We start from the raw sequence: 25,155 nt of genomic DNA, 5'->3' as shown, positions 1-25,155 counted from the left end.
GATATGACTTTTACAAAATTATCTCCTCCTGGAGAGACAAGAACACTTGACTCTATCTATATGAAAACATAAATTCAGCAACTTCAGAAAAATATAACATATATAACAAATACACATATGTAACCTTCTCTTAGGGCTTTGCTAGCCCCAGAGTTGCTTCTGTTTACATAGCACTATTTAGCTATCAAGTTGAATGAGAAACTGTCCAGGTGCCAGGGGAACATCAAGTTTTCTATCATGGCACACTAGGGCCCTGTGACATAATCAGCAGTTACCATCTACTAAATTCTTGTCTAAGCACTTCATGTAGAACTATTCATGGGGTCCTTACAATAGCTTATATACCATTAACCAATTATACAGGTGAGAAAATTGACCCACAGAGCTGTTAGGTAACTTTCCCTGAGTCATGCAACTAAACGGTGGCAGAGTCTGACTTCATAGGCCACACCCTTGACTATACAACATTGCCTCTTAAACAATATATGGTCTCTCTGACCGGTTTGACTCCATTTCTTGCTTCTTCCAGCTCCGCAAACTAAGTTCCAGCTACACTGCGTCACTTGCGTTCCCAGACACATGTCCTATTTCCCCCTGAAATGCCCTTCTTCCAGCCTCTTCACCTAGATAACTTCACTTGTATTTCAGGTCTCACTCAGACAGCTTCTCCAACCAGCAACATCTTCCTCGCCATCAACTACCTCCAACATGAAGTCCAGAATAGGTGTGGCATTTATTCACTCCCATTGGCCCTCTGCTTCCATATATATGAAGCCCTGTCCTTTACTTACTTGTATGTTCTCTGAGAGGAAGATGCCTGAGTGCAAGAATCTGTCATGATGGCAGCACTGTGGCTTATACATAGAAATGAAGACAGGGAGGGATCAGGAGACCTGACACTCAAAGGAGATGTCTCCCATATTCCAGGAAAGTTTCTGCATTTCTAAAAAGACTGCCACTAAAAGAATGTATGTTTCACAGGAACAGGAATATTTGTCAGTTTTATTCTCTGATGTGCTACTAGAGCCTAGAAAAGGGCCTGGCACCTTGGAAAAGCTCAATAAATGCTTATTAAATGATACAACAAAATAAAACTCATCTATACTTATTAACAACGTAATTTGGTTGGAAAAATATTACAATGAAGAACATTTTTATATCTAGAGTTTCCCAGTATTCATCCTCATACATTTGAATTAATTATTGATTTTATTGCATGTATGCAGACAAATTTTGGTAAATGTATACTATTTTAAGGACTTCCAAGAGTACATTCTAAAGTATTCATATTTTTTATTCAAAATCATACATGCAGATAGGAAAAAGTAGGGCAATAAAAATACCCATGATCATCTCACTAGAGTGATAACTACTTTTAACATATTGGTATTCTTTAAGCCCTCATATTATTTTCATTTTTTCCTCTCAACATGTACACATACCTTATATGTGCATGATATATATATATCAAATATATACACACAGACTGAAAAAGAAAAAATATATTTACATATATGTATATACACATGTAGGCTTCCCTGGTGGCTCAGATGGTAAAGAATCTGACTGTGATGTGGGAGACCTGAGTTCAATCTCTGGGTTGGGAAGATTCCCTAGAGGAGAGCATGACAGCTCACTCCAGTATTCCTGCCTGGAAAATCCCCATGGATAGAGGTGCCTGGCAGGCTACAGCCCATGGAGTTGCAAAGAGTTGGCAATTAAGCACACACACATATACACATGTATTTAAATGTATACACATATACACGGTTCTGCAAATGTATTATACATACTGTTTTATAAATTCCTTTATTCACTTAACTACTTATTAGGAACATGTTTTTTTTTTTTTTTTTTTTGCCAGTAAACACGTTTCCATATTGCCATTTAACCAACTTTAGGAATTTATCCTCTATCAGACTGTAATTAACTCAATATACCTAGTCCAATGGTTTATTTCAAGTGAGGATAAGCATAGCAGCCCTCAACAAATACATGTTGAATGGATGAGTGTAGCATTTAAATCTCTAAGCATGTCCTTGGTGATTTCCACTGGATACATTTTTTTTTCACACCTAACGTCTCAGTTGGGGTTCATTCACCTTTGAGTGGTGGTCAGTTACCTAAGCTACCACAGCCACAGAAGGCTGAAAATACTGACCAAGAAACAAGAGTCACGAGTCATAGCTGGACCTCCTATGGGATGAAAATCAGGAAGTCACCCTGCTCTGGAACTCCACTGGAATCCTTCCCATTCCTCTTTGTGCCCACTTTTATTCTGGCCTCTCAGTACAGACTGGTTTTCTATCTCTGTGGACAAGCAAAGCTGCGACAGAACTAGATTCTCAGCTCACATATTTTTGTTCAGGCAATGAACAGACTGCAACTAGCCCCTCTCCGTCCCATCTTTACCCTCATAGGACAGAGAATCTGATCAGGGGTCCACAGTGGGTTTGATCTGCTCTCAGCAGACAGACAGAACAGAGGGAAGGGAAATATATCAGGGGGAAGGGAAATATCAGACAAGGAGGATCATAAGCCATTTGTGTTAGTAGTAATTCGATATAATTAACCCCACGTGTATATCTTGGAGAGCAGTAGAAACGAACAGAAGAGTAGATTCTACTAGAATTAAGGCAAACAACAATTTTCCACAAGCAGTTCCAGTAATTTAATGTTTCTGATGGCTTTGTGTCTCCAAGGGCCTGCCCTCTGCAGACTTGTAACATAGGTCAAGTTAGTCATCTGTGCTGTGCCAGCTTCACTTTCAGAGTCCTTATCCCTCCACTCGGTCAGTCAGCCCCCTTTCTCCCTACTGAGCAAAAGCCCAAATCATTGCTCGCTTCCCTGGAAGCCTCCCTCCAACTCTCATGAAATAATATTCTGTTCCTTTAGAACTCTGCTGCTGCTGCTAAGTCGCTTCAGTTGTGTCCAACTCTATGCGGCCCCAGAGACAGCAGCTCACCAGGCTTCCCCGTCCCTGGGATTCTCCAGGCAAGAACACTGGAGTGGGTTGCCATTTCCCTCTCCAATGTATGAAAGTAAAAAGTGAAAGCGAACTCGCTCAGTCGTGTCTGACTCCTAACGACCCCATGGACTGCAGCCTACCAGGCTCCTCTGCCCATGGGATTTGCCAGGCAAGAGTACTGGAGTGGGGTGCCATTGCCTTCTCCGCCTTTAGAACTCTGCTGCTGCTGCTGCTGCTGCTGCTGCTGCTGCTGCTGCTGCTGCTGCTGCTGCTGCTGCTGCTGCTGCTGCTGCTGAGTTGCTTTAGTCGTGTCCGACTCTGTACGACCCCATAGACGGCAGCCCTCCAGGCTCCGCCATGCCTGGGATTCTCCAAGCAAGAATACTGGAGTGGGTTGCCATTTCCCTCTCCAATGCATGAAAGTGAAAAGTGAAAGTGAAGTCGCTCAGTCGTGGCCGACTCTTAGCGACCCCATGGACTGCAGCCTACCAGGCTTCTCCGTCCATGGGATTTTCCAGGCAAGAGTACTGGAGTGGGGTGCCATTTAGAACTCTACTCCTCTGCAAATTTAATACACAAGGTCGTTACTAAGTTAGCAACTGCAGTGACTTATTTATATACACCTCTTCTCCTTCCAGAAAGGATTAAGGGCTGCTTATGCGGATACCTAAAATAATGCAAGATAGCTTAAGTGAAAGCAGGAAAAAAAAGAAAAAATGGTAGAAATGTAAAATGAAGCCAGGGATAAGGCCTTAAAGGATTCTTTCTATCCACAAAGCCCTATGAGTTTTATGTAACTAGGTTAGTAATTTGGCTCAATGTTTAAGTAATAAGCACTAAAAGAGAAATCTAATCAATTGCCCAATTCATAGTATTTGAACAGTATAAACAGGCTAATTGCTCAAAAGTAATTCATAGATTAAAACAAAAATGGAATTGCTCTTATGTCCCTACAAAGATGACACAGTTTAATATCATTTAGAAAAGTTCTCACAAAGATAAGGTTCAGGTCTCAGTATAGCTAATACTATAATTTATCACACCCAGGGCTAAAGTAAGGGGTCAAGCCTGTTAGACATTTTCCAAGGTCACTACTTTACAAGAATCATTAAAACATTGTGTTTGACAAATTGGAAACTTAGTGTCAGTCGACTTGGATTTTTACATTTGACTTCAGGTGTATCTGGTAAAAAATGAATTAAACTTACCAAATGGGAATTTGCCCTTGGGTGAAAAACCACACCTTATCTATAGTTTAATTTAGTCTTTTGTGGTAGCTGTAAGTTTTTTAGTACAATTACAGTGGAGACTAGTCATCCCTCAGAAACTTGAAGCTGAAATTCTAAATCTGAAAAATTTGTGGACTTGGTGCATTTACTGGGAGGGAGTGATTTATTTTATTCACAAGTTAAATCATTTAACATACTTCCAAAGAAGTTGTATAATTCCAAAAAGTGAATGTAATAAATACATCTTATAAATTCCTTATTTTAAACAGAAAGTCGTTTGCATTTTACTTCCATTATTAGAAATCATTTTTCACTAAATAACTATTAAAAATATCCTTTTAAAACATTGGTTTGGTGGGGTGTCACATGACTGTCTTACCCATGGCTTCCACGTGTCTCAGTCTAGACCTAGTTATACCAATGCTCAGTTCAATAAAAGAAGCTCTGCAAGAGTTGTTGTTTAGTCATTAGGTCATGTCCGACTCTTCTGTGACTCCATGGACTGTAGCTCGTCAGCTCCTCTGTTCATGGGATTTTCCTGGTGAGAGTACTGGAGTGGGTTGCTATTTCCTTCTCCAAGAGGTGTTCTTCACCCAGGGATTGAACCTGCACCTCCTGCATTAGCAGGTGGATTCTTTACCACTGAGCCATTTGGGAAGCCCTGTGACTTAACATGCTGCTTCTCCCAGTGAATCTGAACCGAAGAAAGAAAAGAGATACTCATCATGTGGGTAAGTGCCTTTGCATACATTCATTATTAGTGCTGAAGTCCAGAGAGAATATAACTTTTTCTTGTTGTTCAGTCACACAGTGGTGTCCGACTCATTGCAACGCCAAGGACTGCAGCATGCTAGGCTTCCCTGTCCTTCATCATCTCCTGGAGCTTGCTCAAACTCATATCCATTGCGTTCGTGATGCCATAAAACCGTCTTGTCCTCTGTTGTCCCCTTATCCTCCTGCTTTGATCTTTCCCAGCATCAGGGTCTTTTCAAAGGAGTCAGCTCTTTGCATCAGGTGGCCAAAGTATTGGAGCTTCAGCTTCAGCATCAGTCCTTCCAATGAATATTCAGGACTGATTTCCTTTAGGATTGACTGGTTGGATCTCCTTGCTGTCCAAGGGACTCTCAAGAGTCTTCTCCGAAACCACCTTTCAAAAGCATCAATTGTTTGGCACTCAGCCTCCTTTATGGTCCAACACTCACATCCATACATGACCACTGGGAAAACCATAGCTTTGATTATATGAACGTTTGTTGGGAAAGTAATGTCTCTGCTTTTTAATATGTTGTCTAGGTTGGTCATAGCTTTTCATCCAAGGATCAAGCATCTTTTAATTTTGTGGCTGCAGTCAACATCTGCAATGATTTTGGAGCCCAAGAAAATAAAGTCTGTCACTGTTTCCATTGTTTCCCCATCTATTTGCCATGAAGTGATGGGACCAGAGACATTACTTTGCGAACAAAGGTCCATCTAATCAAAACTGTGGTGTTGGAGAAGCCTCTTCAGAGTCCCTTGGACTGCAAGGAGATCAAGCAGTTAATCCTAAAGAAAATCAACCCTGAATATTCATTGGAAGGACTGATGCTGACTCTGAAACTCCAGTACTTTGGCCACCTGATCTGAAGAACTGACTCACTTGAAAACACCCTGATGCTGGGAAACATTGAAGGCAGGAGGAGAAGGGGATAACAGAGGATGAGATAGCTGGATGGCATCACTAACTCAATGGTCATGAGTTTGAGCATGCTCTGGGAGTTGGTGATGGACAGGGAAGCCTGGAGTGCTGCAGTCCATGGGATCGCAGAGTTGGACACGACTAAGTGACTGAACTGAACTGATGGGACCAGATGACATGATCTCCATTTTTATGAATGTTGAGTTTTAAGCCAGCCTTTTCACTCTCCTCTTTCACCTTTATCAAGAGGTTGATTTATAACTTTAGTTCCTCTTTGCTTTCTCCATAAGGCTGGTGTCATCTGCATATCTGAGGTTATTGATATTTATCCTGGCAATCTTGATTTTTGCTTCTGCTTCATCCAGCCCAACATTTCACATACTGCACTTTGCATATAAGTTAAATAAGCAGGGTGACAATATACAGCCTTGAAGTATTCCTTTTCCAATTTGGAAACAGTCCTTTGTTCCAGGTCTGGTTCTAACTGTTGCTTCCTGACCTGTATACAGGTTTCTCAGGAGGTCTGGTATTCCCATCTCTTTAAGAATTTTCCACAGTTTGTCATGATCCACACAGTCAAAGGCTTTAGCATAGTCAATGGAGCAGAAGTAAATGTTTTTCTGGAATTCTCTTGCTTTTTCTATGATCCAACAGTTGTTGACCATTTGATCTCTGGTTCCTCTGCCTTTTCTAAATCCAGCTTGAACATCTGGAAGTTCTCCGTTCGTGTACTATTGAAGCCTGTCTTGGAGAATGTTGAGCATTACTTTGTTTTGTGTGAAATGAGTGCAACTGTGCAGTAGTTTGAGCATTCTTTGGCATTGTCCTTCTTGGGAGTGGAATGAAAACTGACCTTTTCCAGTTCTCTGGCCACTGCCGAGTTTTCCAAATTTGCTGGCATATTGAATGCAGCACTTTCACAGCATCATCTTTTAGGATTTGAAATAGCCCAGCAGGAATTCCGTCACCTCCACTAGCTTTGTTCACAATGATGCTTCCTAAGGCCCACTTGACTTTGCACTCCAAGATTTCTGGCTCTATATGAGTGTTCACACCATCGTGGTTATCTGGGTCATGAAGATCTTTTTTGTGTTGTGTAGTTCTGGGTGTTCTTGCTACCTCTTCTTAATATCTTCTGCTTCTGTTAGGTCTGTATAATTTCTGTTCTTTATTATGCCCTTCTTTGCATGAAATGTTCCCTTGGTATCTCTTATTTTCTTGAAGAGATCTCTAGTCTTTCCCATTCTATTGTTTTCCTCTATTTCTTTGCATTGTTCACTGAGGGAAGCTTTCTCATCTCTCCTTGCTTTTCTTTGGAACTCTGCATTCAGATGGGTATATCTTTCCTTTTCTCCTTTGCCTTTCACTTCTCTTCTTCTCTAAGTTATTTGTAAGGCCTCCTCAGACAGCCATTTTGCCTTTTTGTGTTATTTTTCTTGGGGATAGTTTTGATCACTGCCTTTTATACAATGTCACAAACCACCTGTAGTTCTTCAGGCACTGTCTATCAGATCTAATCCCTTGAATCTATTTGTCACTTCTACTGTATAATCATAAGGGATTTGATTTAGGTCAAACATAATGGCCTAGTGGTTTTCCCTACTTTCCTCAGTTTAAGTCTGAATTATGCAATAAGGAATTCATGATCTGAGCCACAGTCAGCTCCGTCTTTTTTTGCTGGCTGCATAGACCTTCTCCAACTTCAACTGCAAAGATTAAAATCAGTCTTATTTTGGTATTAACCACCTGGTGATGTCCATGTGTAGAGCTGTCTCTTGTGTTGTTGGAAGAGGGTGTTTGCTATGACCAATGTGTTCTCTTCGCAAAACTCTTAGAATATAACTTGGCCATGATCATGCATTATTAACCAAATAGGAATCTACTTTCGAAAATCATTACCAGCTTATTGGATTCCCCTCAACCCCAAAAAACCCTCCACAAAACAAACCAAAAAACAGACCAAATCGACCAAAAAGTGAAAAGAGAGTTTGTTATATCAAGAGATGTTTTTATCACTTCACATTTAGCTATGTAACTGGGGTCAGCATGTGATGCCTTGGTCTATAGGAAGAATCAATCAATATGCAGCAACTGTTTATCCTTTACAAACTTCACGAATACCTTGTAAGGATGGATAGTCATCATCTTACAAAGGCTTCTGACTTTTTTCAGACAGTTATATTTAAAAATTCAGGGTGTTACAATAAAAGTAATGACCCACAGAGAAACTGAGAGTTCAGAAGACAAGCTTCATGATCTCACTAATAAATTTCTGCCGACAGGAAAATGTGTTCTCTTTCTGGAAGAAGAACTTCCCAAATTTTTAAAGAAAGTTTAGTCAACTTGTTCTAGTTTGCACATAAAAGAGCACAAATAAATATATTTAGAAAAGTATCTGGGATGAAAATGCGTGAATCTTCATTCCTAAAAGAAGTTTCAGTTCAGTTCAGTCGCTCAGTCATGTCCGACTCTTTGCGACCCCATGAATCGCAGCACGCCAGGCCTCCCTAGAGCCCCTCAAATCTTTGGACGCATCTGCTGCTTTCTGGAGAAGTGTGCATGTAGTAACATGCCCTATGTTCACACACCAAATGCTGGGAAGAAAACTAAAAACACATGTGGTGGAGATTTCTTTTTTTAAGAAAAGAAAGCCATATTTAAGGTTTCCTGTCCAGATGCATCAGTGAGACTCATCTTGCTTGTCTGCCTCTATAACATCCAGTCACGCTGCACAATTCTAATGGGAGCTGACAGATTCCTACCACAGGAAAGAGGGGAGTCAAGCTCTTGAAAAGTGAGTTAATTGATGCCACAACGTATATAAAGGTAGTTTAGAATGGTATCCCCCCTCCTCCATTTAAGTCTTTTTATTTAATTTTAAATCCATCATAGTTCTTGTTTGGATAACAGGAAGAGATAAATGTGGAACTTGAGCCCAAACTTGAGTGTTTGAGTATTTTGAGCCCTGTCTCAAGTCATTTAAGCAAATAAAGAAAATGTCTCTGTTCTAGTCTTCCTTTTCAAAATTGTTTCATTAGGCTAATACTGATACTGTCCCTACAAGGCATTTGTTTCTAGGCTATGAGGGTTAATGGTACAACTGAGTCTTTCAATCCTAGGCTTTGGTCAGACTTGAGCTGACCTTTTCTGCTTAGTGCTGTATGACCTTTACTAAACTTTGTGAAATGGGATAAATAATAGTACCCAATTCATAAGTGGCTCAGCTGGTAAAGAATCCACCTGCAATGCAGGAGACCTGGGTTCAATCCTTGGGTTGGGAAGATCCCCTGGAAAAGGGAACAGCTACCCACTCCAGTATTCTGGCCTGGAGAATTCCATGGACTGTATAGTCCATAGGGTCGCAAAGAGTCGGACACAACTGAGCAACTTTCACTTTCACTTTCAATTCATAAGGTGGTTGTAAAAGTTAAATGAGAAAAATCATATGAAGTGCTTAACTGGTGCTAAGAACATGGTAAATTATTGACTATATGTTAGTTCAAAAATAAGCTATTAATGGTGAACTTCTCTCCCAATAATGACAGACTGGATAACTTGATAATAACTGGGAGATTGGACAAAATATACTTTAACTATGTCACCTGAACACATGAGAGAGCTAGAAAGGTAGTGAAGAATGATGGGGGTAATGGCTGGAAGAAGACAATTCAGAGAGCCTGGCTTGTGAGCTGTTTTTCCCCTAGGGATTTCTTTTATTTCTAGAAGTGGTAGCTGAGAACATTAGAAGCCAAACAGCTTTTGTCAGCCTCATGGAGGGGTACAAAAACTGGAGTTCAATGGCTTCCAAAGGGAAAAGCTTTGGTTACAGACTAGAAATAAGAGCCAACTTGAAAGAGATCCTTGCAGTGGTGGACGTCTAGTTTCAGATCATCACAATTACCAGTTTTTATTACAGAGATCTGGCATTCATAGGGTCCCTACCTGTCTGCAGAAATATAAAATATTCCCCGGGGGAATAGAGAATCATTCTGGGTTTCACATGACTTCCATGATTTTTCATATATCATTTCTGGGGCTCAATCAAAAATAACTAGTCCTCAATTCCTTCTTGGATATTTCAGTTCATAATCCATTTGGTCAGTTCAGTTCAGTCACTCAGTCGTGTTCGACTCTTTGCAACCCCACTGACACCAGTCTTCCCTGTCAATCACCAGCTCCCAGAGCTTACTAAAACTCATGTCCATTGAGTCAGTGATGTGATCCAACCATCTCATCCTCTGTCATCCCCTTCTCCTCCTGTCTTCAATCTTTCCCAGCATCGGGGTCTTTTCAAATGAGTCAGTTCTTCACATCATGTGGCCAAAGTATTGGAGTTTTGGAGTCAGCATTAGTCCTTCCAATGAATATTCAGGACTGATTTCCTTTAGGATTGACTAATTTGATCTCCTTGCAGTCCAAGGGACTTTCAAGAGTCTTCTCCAACACCACAGTTCAAAAGCATCAATTCTTCAGTGCTCAGCTTTCTTTATAGTCTAACTCTCACATCCATACATGACTACTGGAAAAATCATAGCTTTGGCTAGATGGAACTTTGTTGGCAAAGTAATGCTCTGCTTTTTAATACACTGTCTAGGTTGGTCATAACTTTCTTCCAAGGAGCAAGCATCTTTTAATTTCATGGCTGCAGTCACCACCTGCAGTGATTTTGGACTCCAAGAAAATAAAGTCTGTCACTGTTTCCATTGTTTCCCTATCTATTTGCCATAAATTATGGAGCTAGATGCCATGATCTTTGTTCTTTGAATGCTGAGTTTTAAGCCAGCTTTTTCACTCTCCTCTTTCACCTTCATCAAAAGGCTGTTTAGTTCCTCTTCACTTTCTGCCATAAAGGTGGTGTCATCTGCATATCTGAGGTTATTGATAGTTCTCCTGGCAATCTTGATTCCAACTTGTGCTTCATCCAGATCAGCATTTCACATGGGGAAACAGTGGAAACAGTGGCTGATTTTAGTTTTCTGGGCTCCAAAATCACTGCAGATGGTGATTGTAGCCATGAAATTAAAAGACGCTTACTCCTTGGAAGGAAAGTTATGACCAACCTAGACAGCATATTAAAAAGCAGAGACATTACTTTGCCAAAAAAGGTTTGTATAGTCAAGGCTCTGGTTTTTCCAGTGGTCACGTACAGATGTGAGAGTTAGACTATAAAGAAAGCTGAGCACAGAAGAATTGGTGCTTTTGAACTGTGGTGTTGGAGAAGACTCTTGAGAGTCCCTTGGACTGCAAGGAGATCCAATCAGTCCATCCTAAAGGAGATCAGTCCTGGGTGTTCATTGGAAAGACTGATGTTGATGCTAAAGCTGAGGCTCCAATACTTTGGCCACCTGATGCAAAGAGCTGACTCATTGGAAAAGACCTTGATGCTGAGAAAGACTGAGGGCAGGAGGAGAAAGGGACAACAGAGGATGAGATGGTTGGATGGCATCACCGACTCAATGGACATGGGTTTGGGTGGACTCTAGGAGTTGGTGATGGACAGGGAGGCCTGACGTGCTGTGGTTCATGGGGTTGCAAAGAGTTGGACATGACTGAGCTACTGAACTGAACTGAACTGACTCTGCATATAAGTTAAATAAGCAGGGTGACAATATACAGCCTTGACACCCTCCTTTCCCAAGGGGCAACCAGTCTGTTGCTTCATGTCATGGTTCTAGCTGTTGCTTCTTGACCTTCATATAGATTTCTCAGGAGGCATGTAAGGTGGTCTGGTATTCCCATCTTTTTAAGAATTTTCCACAGTTTGTTGCAATCCACACAGTCAAAGGTTGCTACATAAAAAACTGCCGCAAACTTAGGAGCTTAAAGTTTCTTGCTTGTGATCAACATCAGTTCCTAGAGGATCCCTGTTTTCTGTGTTATATGGACCACTTCCTTCGTTCTGGCTTACTTCTTCAAGCTAGAAGGAGCATGAGAGTAAACTGCTAGGGAAGTGTAAGTATTTCGTTGCTCAGTTCTGTCTGACTCTGTGACCTCATGGACTCCTTTGCCCATGGAATTCTCTAAGCAAGAATACTGGAGTGGGTAGCTAAGTGCTTCCCTAGGGCATCTTCCTGAGCCAGAGATCAAACCCTGGGTCTCCTGCATTGCAGGCAGATTCTTTACCATCTGATCCATGAGGGTTGCCATAAAACAACCTGGCAGTAACATCTTAAGAAAGAAAAATTGCAGGCCAATCTCACCCATAATTTGGAGATAAAAATCCTAAACAAAATACTAGTAAACAGACTCCAATAGTCTATGAAAAGGATAATATATCATGACAAAACTAAGTTTATAGAATTGTAAGATTGATTTAACATTCAAAAGTGATTGATGTAATTCATCATCTTGTTAGAATAAATTGTAAACATCATCCTATATGACTATCTCTAGAATGTGTGGGAAATATTTAGATAATATTAATATCTAACATTGATTCATAAAAAATACTCTTAGTAAGCAAGAAATGGAAAAGGTCTGAATTTGATAAAGGCTATCTACCAAAAAATAAAAAAACTATAACAAACATCACACTTAATAGTGAAATATTGAAAGTGTTTTCTCTTAGATTGAGGAGACAAGTATACTCTCCATTACTACCAAACACATGATATTCCAAGCCAGTTAAATGAAGTAGGGAAGACAAAGAAAAACTATACAACTGAAAAGCAAACCACAAAACTTGATATTTATAGATAATATAATTGTTTATATAGAAAATTTAAAAACTACAGATAAATTATTAGAAATAATAAATGAGCTTAGCAAACTTGTTGCATACAAAGTAAAATTTTAAAAATTAACTGATTTTTACATTCTGGCCACAAATGGAAATTTAAAAATTTCTACACACAATAGCAAACATGAAAAATCAAATACATGGGAATAAGTCTAATAAAAGTTGCACATAACATCTATACATAAACACATGTATTATTGGAAAAAATTTAAGAAGACCTAAACAAGTGGAGGTATTTACCATGTTCATGAATTAGAAGATTAACTATTTCAAAGACAATATTTTTTCCCAAATGGAGCTAAAGTATCAATTCAACCTTTCAAAAAAGTTTAGGGCTTTTGATTTGTGATAAACTAATTCTAAAATGTATATGGAGATGTAAGTAACTAAGAATGGTTATTATACTCTGGGGAGACAGCATACGAAGAAGACTTACTGTTCCATTTATTGTAAAGCTACAGCAACTGAGACAATATAGTGATAGCAGTAGCTCAAGAGCAGACAAAGCAACCCATGGAAAGGGATAGAAAATGGAGAAATAGACCTACACAGATACGGGCATTTGATTGTGATGAAGCACTACGCAGCAGTGGTTACCTGATAATCTTTTCAAAAAAAGATGCTGAGTCCACTGACATTTATATGGAAAAATAATAAACTTAAGGCCTCATACCATAGACACAAAAATAAATTCCAGGTTGATTACCAATTTAGTACAAGAGGCAAAACAATAAAGCTTCCAGAAGAAAACCTAGGAGGATATCTTCATGAACTTTGGGTAAGGGCGAGATTTCTTAATCAAGATATGAAAAGACTATCTATAAAGGGAAAAACTGATATAGAGTATCTCAAAAATAAAAACTTTCATTCATCAAAAGTTGTTATTAAGAAAGTGAAAGGCAAATCATATAGTGAAATATATATATATATATATATATATATATATATATATATATATATATTCCAGATGGCTTCCCAGGACGGCTTCCTGGATGGCTCAGCAGGTGAAGAATAGGCCTGCAATGCAGGAGACATGGGAGATGAGGGTTTGATCCCTAGGTTGGGAAGATCCCTTGGAGAAGGAAATGGCAACCTGCTCCAGTATTCTTGCCTGGAAAACCCCATGGACAGAGGAGCTTGGCGGGCTACAGTACAAAGGGTCACAAAGAGTTGGACACGAATAAACACAAAAGTCATTATTAAGAAAGAAAAAGGCAAGTCACATAGTAGAAAAAGATATATATATCAGATATAACTGGCAAAGTGTTCATGTTCAGGATATGTAAGAAATTCCTATAAATCACTAAGAAAAAGAAAATATCCAATAGAAAAGTAGGCAAGAGACTTGAATAGGCAGCTCACAAAATGAGACATTCAAATAGCCAATAAACAAATGGAAAAGTACTCAATTTCATTATTCATCACCAAAATGCAAGTTAAAACCAGTGTGAAGTATCTTTAAATACCCAGAAGAACAAGTAAAATGTAAAAGATTGATTATACAAAGTTTTGGCAAGGATATGGAACAATGGGGACACTCACTACTACTATAGAACTCCAAACTGGTACAACTACTTTAGAAACATTTTTAACATTAATAATGCTGAATGTAAGAAAAAAAGGAAAAGTTAACTCTAGACTATTAGGAGGAATGCTTCCTCAGTTATGGGATGGATTTATCTGGCTTTCAGCTTCCCAGGTGGCACTAATGGTAGACAGCCCACCTGCCAGTGCAGAAGACATAAGGGATTTGGGTTCGATCCCTGGGTTGGAAAGATACCCTGGAGAAGGAAACAGCAACCCCCTCCAGTATTCTTTCCTGGAGAATCCCATGGACAGAGGAGTCTGGTGGACTACAGTCCATAGGGTCGCAAAGAGTCAGACACTACTGAAGTGACTTAGCACACCACAATGTTGAATGTAGGCATACCTGGTGATTTTGCAATTCCACCCCAAGGTACATACTAAATAGAAATGCATTTACATATGCACCATGATATATGTTTATGAATATTCATTAGCAGCCCTCTTTATAAGAGCCAAAAATTAGTACGTCCATCAGAAGTAGAAAGAATAAATAAATAAATATGCTATCATTACACAGGGGAATACAATGAAGAAATAAAAATGAACAAGTCACAGCTATCTGAAACAGCATGGGTGAATCTTACATCCATAATATGGAGTAAAAAATGTCAAAAAATAGTATAGACTCTTGAGTTTCCACTTATATGAAGTTTAAAACTGAAGAAAAATAAACCAAAGTGCTAACATTTGGGATAGTGGTTATCTTAGGGGAAGAATGAAGGGCTAGTGACTGGGATATAGCACAGGATGGGTTTCTGGGAAGCTAGAGATATTCTGTTTCTTGAATGGCATGTTAGTTACATGGTAATTGTTTTGAAATGATTCTTTGAGCTCTACATTTATATTTTGCTCACTTTTCCATAGTAAATTATACTTCAATTAAAAACAAAAGCATTAGCAACAGAGGCAGTTGTTGTTGTTGTTGTTGTTGCTGTAGCCCGCCAGGCTCCTCTGTCCATGGAATTTCCCAGGCAAGAATACTGGAGTGGGTTGCCATTTCCTTCTCCAGGGGATTTTCCTGATCCAGGGATTGAGCCCATGTCTCTTCTGCATTGCATTACCTCTGAGCCACCAGGGAAGCCCAACAACAAGAGGTAGAGCTTTCCAAAGTTTACTTCTAAATAACTTGTAAAATTATGCCGTAAGGACATATATTGTTCAGCTTCTAGACATTTTCTTCATTTGTGTCAAGGGAGAGACTGAGATTGAGGAAGAATCTGGTTAAAGAATACCAATACTGCTTCTGCTGGGCTTCCCAGGTGGCTACCGCCTGCAGTACAGGAGATGCAGGAGACACGTGCTTGATCCCTGGGTTGGGAAGATTCCCCTGGAGGAGGGCATGGCAACCCACTCCATGGAGTATTCTTTCCTGGAGAATCCCATGGACAGAGGAGCCTGGCAGGCTGCAGTCTATGGGGTCACACAGAGTCGGACAGGGCTGACGTGACTGGGCGCACAGGCACTGCTTCTACCACAACTGTCTTTTCTATTTTTGGATGTTATGACTTTTTTTTTTTTTTTTTACTAAATAGCAAAACATAATAGGTACAGACCTTGAGAAATCTGAAGACTATCCGATCCAAACACAAATTTCCTGGAGGAAGGCAAAAGAAATGAAGCAGTAAAACTTGCATTTTCTCATCGTATCGATCACTCCATTCCTGTTTGACTTTGGGAAATAGCAGATCTTGTTGGATCTGATTATCTTCTCCAGAGTAAAGTAGAAAGTGCTAACTCCTACAAGAATATGCTTAAACAAACAAACAAACAAAAAGATGATAACTTACAAGCCAAATCTCTATATATGTGTTGTCTACATTCACTATCAGATGAAGAGCATTCTGAAATTCTTTGCCAATTATTTCTTTCTTCAAAGTGAACCCATGGGATGACGTCAACATCCGCGTTCACTAATGTCCCACATTTCTTTCTCAAGCACTTCATTTTTTCCCAAGCCTGCTTTGTCTGTTGGAACCAGTTATGTCTCCCATGTGATGCCAAGGGTTCAGTTCAACAAAAGTTTAAGTTCTAGGGATCTGCAGTATAATGTTGTACTTATAGGTAGCAATGTTGAGTTATGTACTTAAAAGTTTGTTACGAGGTTAGATCTCATGTCAAGTGTTCTTGCCACTGTTAATTTTTTTAATATAAAAAAGCATATATTTACCACTTATTTTATTCCAGGAATCTTGATTCAGCCTCTCTGAGAAGGTTTATGTCCCATCCACAGGCACAGATATTCAACTTTTTTCCATAGGAATTTCCTGATGATTCTATTGCCAAAGCTTATTTCAGGATTTTACTTCACTTTATGGTGAACTCTGGAGTGAATGTTTTCACTTAAGAATTCAAACAAACTGGAACACTGTTGTATTCGACATGTATGCATTTTGACTTTCATCTCTCACAAAGAGGGTTGGAGGAGCAGGGTCACTAGGAAACATGAGAAACAGAAGTAGAAAGATCATGACTTTTTACAGTTTAGCCAGAAAAGTATAATTGAAACCAAAATAAGGAATACCTCAAGTTACACAAACGAGGCATCTGTTATTACACCATGTGCTCATATGTTCAGTCCCTCAGCTGTGTCTGATTCTTTGCGACCCCATGGACTGCAGCCTGCCAGCTTCCTCAGTCTATGGGATTTTCCAAGCAAGAATACTGCAGTGGGTTGCCATTGCATGTGTGATACAGAACAAAAGAAATTGCTGCCTAATTTAAAGGGATTGGGGCTAACTGGACTAGATACTTCTCACATAAATAATCTCCTTGCATGACATGAAAATACTTTTGGAAGTTTCTAGATTCTGTAGGTAATGGATGTGAAGAGGAAACAGGAAAAAAGGTATGTCTGATTCCTTTGGAAAACACTTTAGCATAACTGAAAATGTGTAACTTTGCAAGCACTGAATAACGTATGACTGTGATTAGACCATTTTTGTAATTTGATAAAGGCTATGAATTCTACAATAGTTATGAGACAATCTTGCAAATATTCAGATACAAAATGGCAAATACAAGAGGTTAGATTAAAGCTTTTGAATGTAAAGCCACATGAGGCTAAAGATTCACAACAATACAGTGTGAACTGTAAAACCCCATCACAGAACACTACAAGCCTGATGGCAGAAATGGCTTTTCCATTTCATTTCCTGATCTCACAGTCCTGTGTTATATAATATGTTTAAAATGAATGAATTTGTCTCCTTGATGAGTTTCCCAGTCCTCAGTTTTCAAGAGGAAATGGAAAAGACTGTGGTTCCCGTGTAAAAAAAGGTTATACGTGTGAGCTTTTCACATGTCTTATTTTTATTCAATCCAAAATAAACTTTGACCCTCTGATACTGTAGGTGGCTTCTAGGGGAGAGACTACTGGACCAAACCAGAACATAACTGTGGCGTGTAAATGAATGCTCTTTGGTCAAGCCCTTTCAAAACTATAGTATTCCTAGCTCTTATGCACAGAGCTGGTCAAAAATATCTATCAGAAGAATCAAAATCATTCTACCTTGTTTGGAAATATACAAAATAACTTAACCAGACTCTGTTTATAAGCAATTAGTAATTAGTAATTGCTTTCTTAAAAGACCTGCAGCATTTTGACATTTCAGTTATACAATCCAAGATGATTTCAGAGGACAGCTAATTTGGAGCCTTTTCCATTTAGCTTTGTCTTCCTTTATCTCCCATGAGGATATAAGTATATAGTTTATTGAGCTATAGATTCCATGGAAGCCCGTGAGTTGTGCTAGCGTCAGTTACTGGTACTATTGTTCAGTGTTTGTTTAAGGTACTGGGCCACTCACAAGCACATGTCCTGGAAGACCTCAAACTAGACCCAGCTTCTGACACTTTCATCAAATCACAGTTCCCAGCTCAAAACAGTTCAAGCCCTCTACCTCAGAAATCCCATCTGTAGAACCGTACCTATTTTCCATTGTAAAGAAAACATCCAAACATGTCATCATGCTGACACATCATTAGAAAAAATAGTATCATTTGTAGGGAGGGGGATGGACCTAGAGGGTGTCATACAGAGTGAAGTCAGAAAGAGAAAAACAAAGATCTTATATTAATGCATATATGTGGAATCTAAAAAAAGTGGTACAGATGATCTTATTTGCAAGCAGAAATAGAGAAACAGATGGAGGAACAAATATATGGATACCAAGGGAGAAAGGGGAGTGGTGGGAGGAACTAGGAGACTGGGATTGACACATACACACTGTTGACACTATGAATGAAACAGATAACTAGTGAGAATATACAGTATAGCACAGGAAACTCTGCTTAATGCTCTGTGGTGACCTGTGTGGGGAAGAAGTCCAAAAGGGAGAAGATATATACATGTGCTCAGTCGTTCAGTTGTGTCCAACTCGTGGTGACCCCATGGTCTGTAGCTTGTCGGGCTCCTCTGTCCATGGAGACTCTCCAGGCAAGAATACTGGAAAGGGTTGCCATGCCCTCCTCCCAGGGATTTTCCCAACCCAGGGATTGAACCCAGGTGTCTCACATTGCAGGCAGATTTCTTTACCTTCTGAGCCATTTGCTGTATGGTAGAAACACAACATTGCAAAGCAACTATACTCCAAAAAAAATTAATTTAAAAAAATAAATAAAAGGAATTTAGCCTGATAAGGCAAAGCGACTGCTAATTTTCTTTTCTTTTTTTTTCTCACCTCCACCCTGTTCTCCTTTTCTGACTTCCTCAAAAACAGTACCTTTCTGGGCAAATGCATTTACAAAGCAAAAAGAACCAAGGAAAGGCTCTGATTGAGAAATTCCAGCCTGAAGTTCAGTGTTCTCCAAGGAGACTCAGAAGACCTACCAACTTAGAGTTGTTTTAAGATTTTGTTTGTTTAGTATAATTGTAATTACAAAGATAACAGTAATCATTATAGCTACAATTTGTTGCTTACTATGCCTGGCGTGCTGCGGTTCACAGGGTCGCAAATAGTCGGACATGACTGAACTGAACTGATGCATGAAATCGGTACCAATGTTATTCCTACTCAACAGATGAAGAAATAGAAGATTAGCAAATTCATCAACCTACCCAAAGCGAATTCTTAACTATCAAGTTATATCATCTCACATTTTCTTTTTTACTTTTGTCCTTCTTATTTTATGTCTTGCCTGTTCTAAAAAGAGAGTTTGAAGTAGAGATGTTATTTTCAGTGTACCAGTAGCAAATTACTGATTGAAGTAGCATTTTCCCTGTCTATCCATCATAAACACATACAAGAATATTACTAGTTTTAAATGATCATTACTAGATTATTGAAGTAAAAGTGTTGACCACTCAGTTGTGTCTGACTCTGCAACCCATGGACTATAGCCCACCAGGCTTCTCTCTCCATGGGAGTCTCCAGGCAAGAATACTAGAGTGGGTTGCCATTCCCTTCTCCATGGGGTCTTCCCAAACTAGGGATCAAACCTGGGCATCCTGCACTGTAGGCAGATTCTTTACCCTCTGAGCCATCAGGGAATCAGATTATTGAGTATGAATAAATCACAGCAAGGAAAACGGAGTGGAGGGAGATTTTCAGGCTTGGGCCTTAGTCCTGAGCTCTAGCTCTACATGTCACTTTGCTCCTCGTTGTCTGACCTTGGGAGAGCCATGTGACCTATCTGAGCCTCAATTCTGTTATCAGGAAAATGGAGATCACATGGATCCTGACCAATATTGTCATAGGGGCAATTATAATATGTTACAGACTCTCAAGTGCCGTGCAGGTATCGGGGAGACTTATCACCACATGTACAGTCCTTCATGCTGGGAAATCCCAGGAGGTCTTGCTACTACCTTGGAAGGGTTAGCAGTACATTGCGGCAGACTGGAAATGGGCCATATTCTAAGTTAGGTATGTTGGGATCCTAACAGTGTGAGCACAGCATGGGGACTGTGACTCCCTGTGGTTGAGATGGCAAGCTCTCAACTCACTGAGGGGCACTGTCATAATGAGTCATGGGGAGAGGAATGATGCCTCTTTCAGCTTATATCCCCAGCACTTGGCATGGTGCTTGGCACACAGTAGGTACTCAGCAGGCACAAGTTAAATTGAACACACCAGACAAATGAAATCTGATCAAAGATCCAGAGAAGAAAATTAACTTTCTTCCCAAACTCATGAGTGGGTAGCCTGCTCATTCAGATCCCATAGAAATTTAACTTGGCAGATTAGCAGAGTGTCAAAAATTTGAGATTTCATTCCTGACCACTCTGCTACCATTTTCTCTAATTTGGGTCAGCTCCACGCCAAAGCAAGTCTGACATTTAAGCCTAAGCAAATATCAAAAACGGAGAAAGTAAGTGTGACAACACAGTTCCTAATGGATGTAACAGTGAGGAAAGAAAGAGGAGCAGAGTGGCTTTAAGCTGTGGAAGAAAAATAAAAAGCAATTGTGAGAAATCCTGGGAAACTGTCAAACCCACAGCTTCTACAGGCGCCAGAGTCCTTCTTGCGAAAATAATGATAAGTGACACCCAGGCTGCCTTTTTACAGCTTTCTATACAAAAGGCATTTGTGCCTCTAACCACAAGGGCTGAAAGCACAAACCAGGCAGTACAAAGGGAGGCAGGTTAGGATGTCACAAAGGCCAGCCTGGAGGCAGAGTCCAGAGGCAGAAGGATTTTGGGGTGCAACTTATTAGAATGACTCAGAGTGGGTCTGTGTCCATCCAGTAACCGGAAGCAGTTCATCTCTACCCCACAAAGGTACACTGGGGTTTGAAAACTTCACCACACCCCTAAAGTGTCCTCTGAAAGGACCAGGAAATGTTTCTGATGAGATGATTCTGGAACAGTCCTCTGGACCCCTCAGGACAAGATCTGCCTTTATCCAGCTAATGTTCTCTTTCCAAATTGATCTTGGGTTAGTCAGGTGTCAGGTGAGATAGGAGCGGGGGAGAGAAGAGAGGCGGTGGAAGAGCTATTCATGTCTGAGAAAGCATTTATCTCCTGGTCAGCATTTTGTTAGACTCCAGAAAATGCTCCCCAAGATGGAGAGCCTGACAGATTTCAAATGTCATTAAGCTCTCTGCCAAGGACATGCCCCATGTTCAACATCTTTAGACACGGAAAAGTGAAACAAAAGGCAGAGAAGAGAGAGAAAACAAACACCTATTCTCTCCCTGGGAGGTAATGATTCTGGAGCATTTTTAGCCTAGGGGTAGACAGCTCTCTATTGAGTACCCCACACACTCCATAAATGAATATAATCTATGTTCATCTTTAGAGCAAAGCTATCACTCAGTTTGAAATCATTTCAATAAATTCATTTGGTCAGTGTACAAACACCAATGAAAGGATGATTTATCCTTTCTTACTCACAGGGAGCTTAAAACACCTTCTCTTACCTGCCTCTCTTACCAGAACAAGACAGATTCTGTTATCCTTCTTTATTTTAAGGAACAGAGGTTTAGTGAGATTAAGGAATATGACTAGCAGAGTGAATTAAGAACCATGGGATTCAAGAGCATGCTCCTCTTAACAGCTCTACAGCACAGGTGTTGAACCCTGAGAAAATGGACTTACTTCACAAATGCGGAAACCGAGACTCAGGAATTGCGCAAGTCGACAACCTGAGGCACTTGCATTCAAACTTAAGCTGTCTCACTCCTGAGCCCCTACTCTTTTCACTTGGCTGTACTGCCAAGCTTCAGGATAAAAGGATTTCAAAAGCTGCCTTAGAGACAGCCAATATAATTTGAATAGGCATATGCAAATTCAGCACTACTGTTATGGAAATACCCTCCTTGCTTTTCTTAACAATTTCACACACAGCTGGTTGTCACCCTTGAGGAGATTCTGGTTAAGAGCAGTAATATAAACTGAATGCTTGTTTCTCAACTCCTCAAATCTCAAATATTCACCCACGACAAGGGTATGTGCAGGGGTTTGGGGGATCAACTCTCTTTCCTAAGAAAGACCTCTGTTGTTGAATCATGTCTGTGATCTCATGGACTGCAGCACGCCAGGCTTCCCTGTCCACTATCTCCTGGAGTTTGCTCAAACTCACGTCCATTGAATCGGTGAAGAAAGACCTTAGTGGTCTCTTTTCCAGACGGTTAAAAAAAATTTTTTTTGGCAGTTTCTCTCCTCCCATCTCTCTTTCTAATAACTTCAGAGCCATCGTAAGCTGGCTGGTATGTGAAGACTGAACAGTTTCTATCACAAGGAGACATGACCTTGGCAAACAAATTGGAAAGGCAGATAAAAAGATGGCAGATACTTTCTCATTTCCAGCGTTGGGCTCACTCCAGGTAGATTTTCATCCCGAAGCCATAGTCCTTGGAAGCAGTAGCAAATATTATGTCTGGGTCAATAACTCCCTAAGAATATCAATAGAGACATTCCTTCAGTCAAGAAAAATTCTGCACTATCACCGTTGGATAGTGTAGCTCTTCTGTACATCATTAAGCAAAAAGGAGTTAACTGTGAGGAGAAAAGGAGGAGGGAGCCCTGCAGAGAAAAAGACATACGTTTCCTGTAGCTACATGTCCATCCCAGTAAAACAGTATTACCACAGAACTAGGTTCCATCATGAAGGAGATAGTGTCTTTCTTCTCATCTCTGGTATGATTAGTATGGTTGCCTACATGAGGGCAGTTACAGGTTAAATTACATCCCTCCAAAACAGATGTGTTCAAGTTCTAACACATCTTTGAAGTACCTCAGAATGTGCTCTGTTTGGAAACAGTCATTGCAGATGTAATTAGTCAAGTGAGGTTATACTTGATTAGGGTGGACTCTTAATCCAATATGACTGGTGTCCTTATTAAAAGGTAGGAAGACAAAGACACACAGGGAGACACACAGCAGAATTAGGTAGCTGCAAGCCTGAAAATGCAAAAGATGGCAGCCAAGGACCAGAAGCAAGGAAGAAGGAAGGAAGGATTTCCCTAGAGATTTTAGAGAGAACATGAATTTTCCTACCACTTGACTTTGAAAACCTTGCCTCCAGAACTGTGAGAGTATACATTTCTGTCTTAAGCCACCCAGTTCACAGTATTTTGTTATGGTAGCCCTAGGAAACTAATACAATGGTCTTCAGGTTCAGTCAGAGACAATGAATGTAGCCCCAAAGTACTGTGGCTTCTAGATGCTATAGCCCTCACTTTAATGACAGAGGCCCAATACAGATAACAGCCATGATGAAAGCCTTCGTCAGCATCATGAAAGGAGGAGGGTCATACAGAGTTGGGTCATCCCTGAGATTCAACCAGATACACTCCCTCTCCTTACCTCAGCCTCCTCATCTTCCAAGGACCACAGGAAAACACAGTTCCCCATGAGTCAGTCCCTCCTACTTATTTTACTAAATCACCATATATCACAGTTGAAATTCTAAAACTATCCATTCTAGGCTATCTACCGGATGAATTGACTCATTCCTGTTCATAATGTTTAACCTTGTCAGTAGCAAGCTCTGCAAAGGAGTGGGCAGCCCAATCTGGCTTTTAAGATGGTTTTGCATGTGTTTTTAGTGATCCCATCAGGCTGTACTAGAAATTTCAAAGAAGAAGGAGGAGGAGAGATTTATACTGTAGAAATGTAAAGACTCATAACTGGAATAGTAAGCCCCATCAAGGCATTTCACTGAACTCACCTGCTACAAGTCACTCTTGAGATTTGGAAGCAATATGAAAAACCCTCCAGTTGACAAGTAGCAAGAATCCCAGAAAAGATGTAAAGCATATGGAGCTAAAACAGCCCTCAGATACCCAGAGAAAAATAAGCTTTGTTTTCTTGGGTCAATGTTGTAAGTCCTGGGACCCACATTAAGAGGGTCATCAGTGCTGCCCTGGTCTTCTGGAAATCTCTTCAAACAAGTTTTGTTTTGTTTTGCTTTGTTTTGACAATTTCAGCTGGCTTTGATTGGAATTCACATTTTAGCAAATTCAAATGGTGGGCCAGCTGGTTCCTCCAGTCTGCAACTTTTCTAACTCTAAACTGCCAACCATGTTCTTTGGAGTTTTCTTCTTAGCTATAAAGGGTCCAATCTACTTCTGTGTCTTTCTCTTTTACTTGCATAGAACACTTCACTTCTGACACCTCTGGTCACCAAATGTGTGGAGGTTTCCCCCACCCCAAATATTCTCCATGCCACAAGCTGGGTGCCCTACAACTTAATTCAAACACTACCTACATGGAGATACTGTAAAGCCCTACAGATTACGCTCTCCGTCCCACAAGGATGGAGGAGCATGGTGGGCTGCAGTCCATGGGGTCGCGAAGAGTCAGACACAACTGAGCGACTTCACTTTCACTTTTCACTTTCATACATTGGAGAAGGAAATGGCAACCCACTCCAGTGTTCTTGCCTGGAGAATCCCAGGGACGGGGGAGCCTGGTGGGCTGCCGTCTATGGGGTCGCACAGAGTCGGACATGACTGAAGTGACCTAGCAGCAGCAGCAGCCACAAGACTGCTTTTCACTTGAGATGCCAGTCCCAAGTAGTAAGTTTCCAGATTGCCCACAACTTCTTTCCAGTTTGGCTACAAGTCACAGGTTCCCATAATCCCCTCCTTGGGACTAATTAATTTGCTACAGCAGCTCACAGAACTCAGGGAAACACTTAGGTGTTTTAGTTTGTTAAGGAATACAATAAAGAATACGGATGGACAGCCAGATGAAGAGTTACAGAGGGAAAGGTCTGGAAGAGTTGTGAGCATAGGAGCTTCTGTCTCCATGGAGTTGGGGATGTATTTGCCACCCTTAAAGCTCTCAAACCCATACTTCTGGGATTTTTATGGAGGCTTTGTCACATAGGCATGGTCCATTATTAATTCCATTTTCAGGCCTTCTCCCCTCTCAAGAGAATGGGGAACACAGCTGAAAATTCCAAGCTTCCAATAACAGCCTGGTCTTTCTGGTGACCAGCTCTCATCCAGGAGCCTGCCCAGAGTTCCCTCAGAACAAAAGATACTCCTATCACCTAGAAAATTACAAGGG

Source organism: Capricornis sumatraensis, chromosome 2 (assembly GCF_032405125.1).
Source record: "Capricornis sumatraensis isolate serow.1 chromosome 2, serow.2, whole genome shotgun sequence".
Classification (NCBI taxonomy): Eukaryota; Metazoa; Chordata; class Mammalia; order Artiodactyla; family Bovidae; genus Capricornis; species Capricornis sumatraensis.
This window is presented reverse-complemented; position numbering follows the sequence as displayed.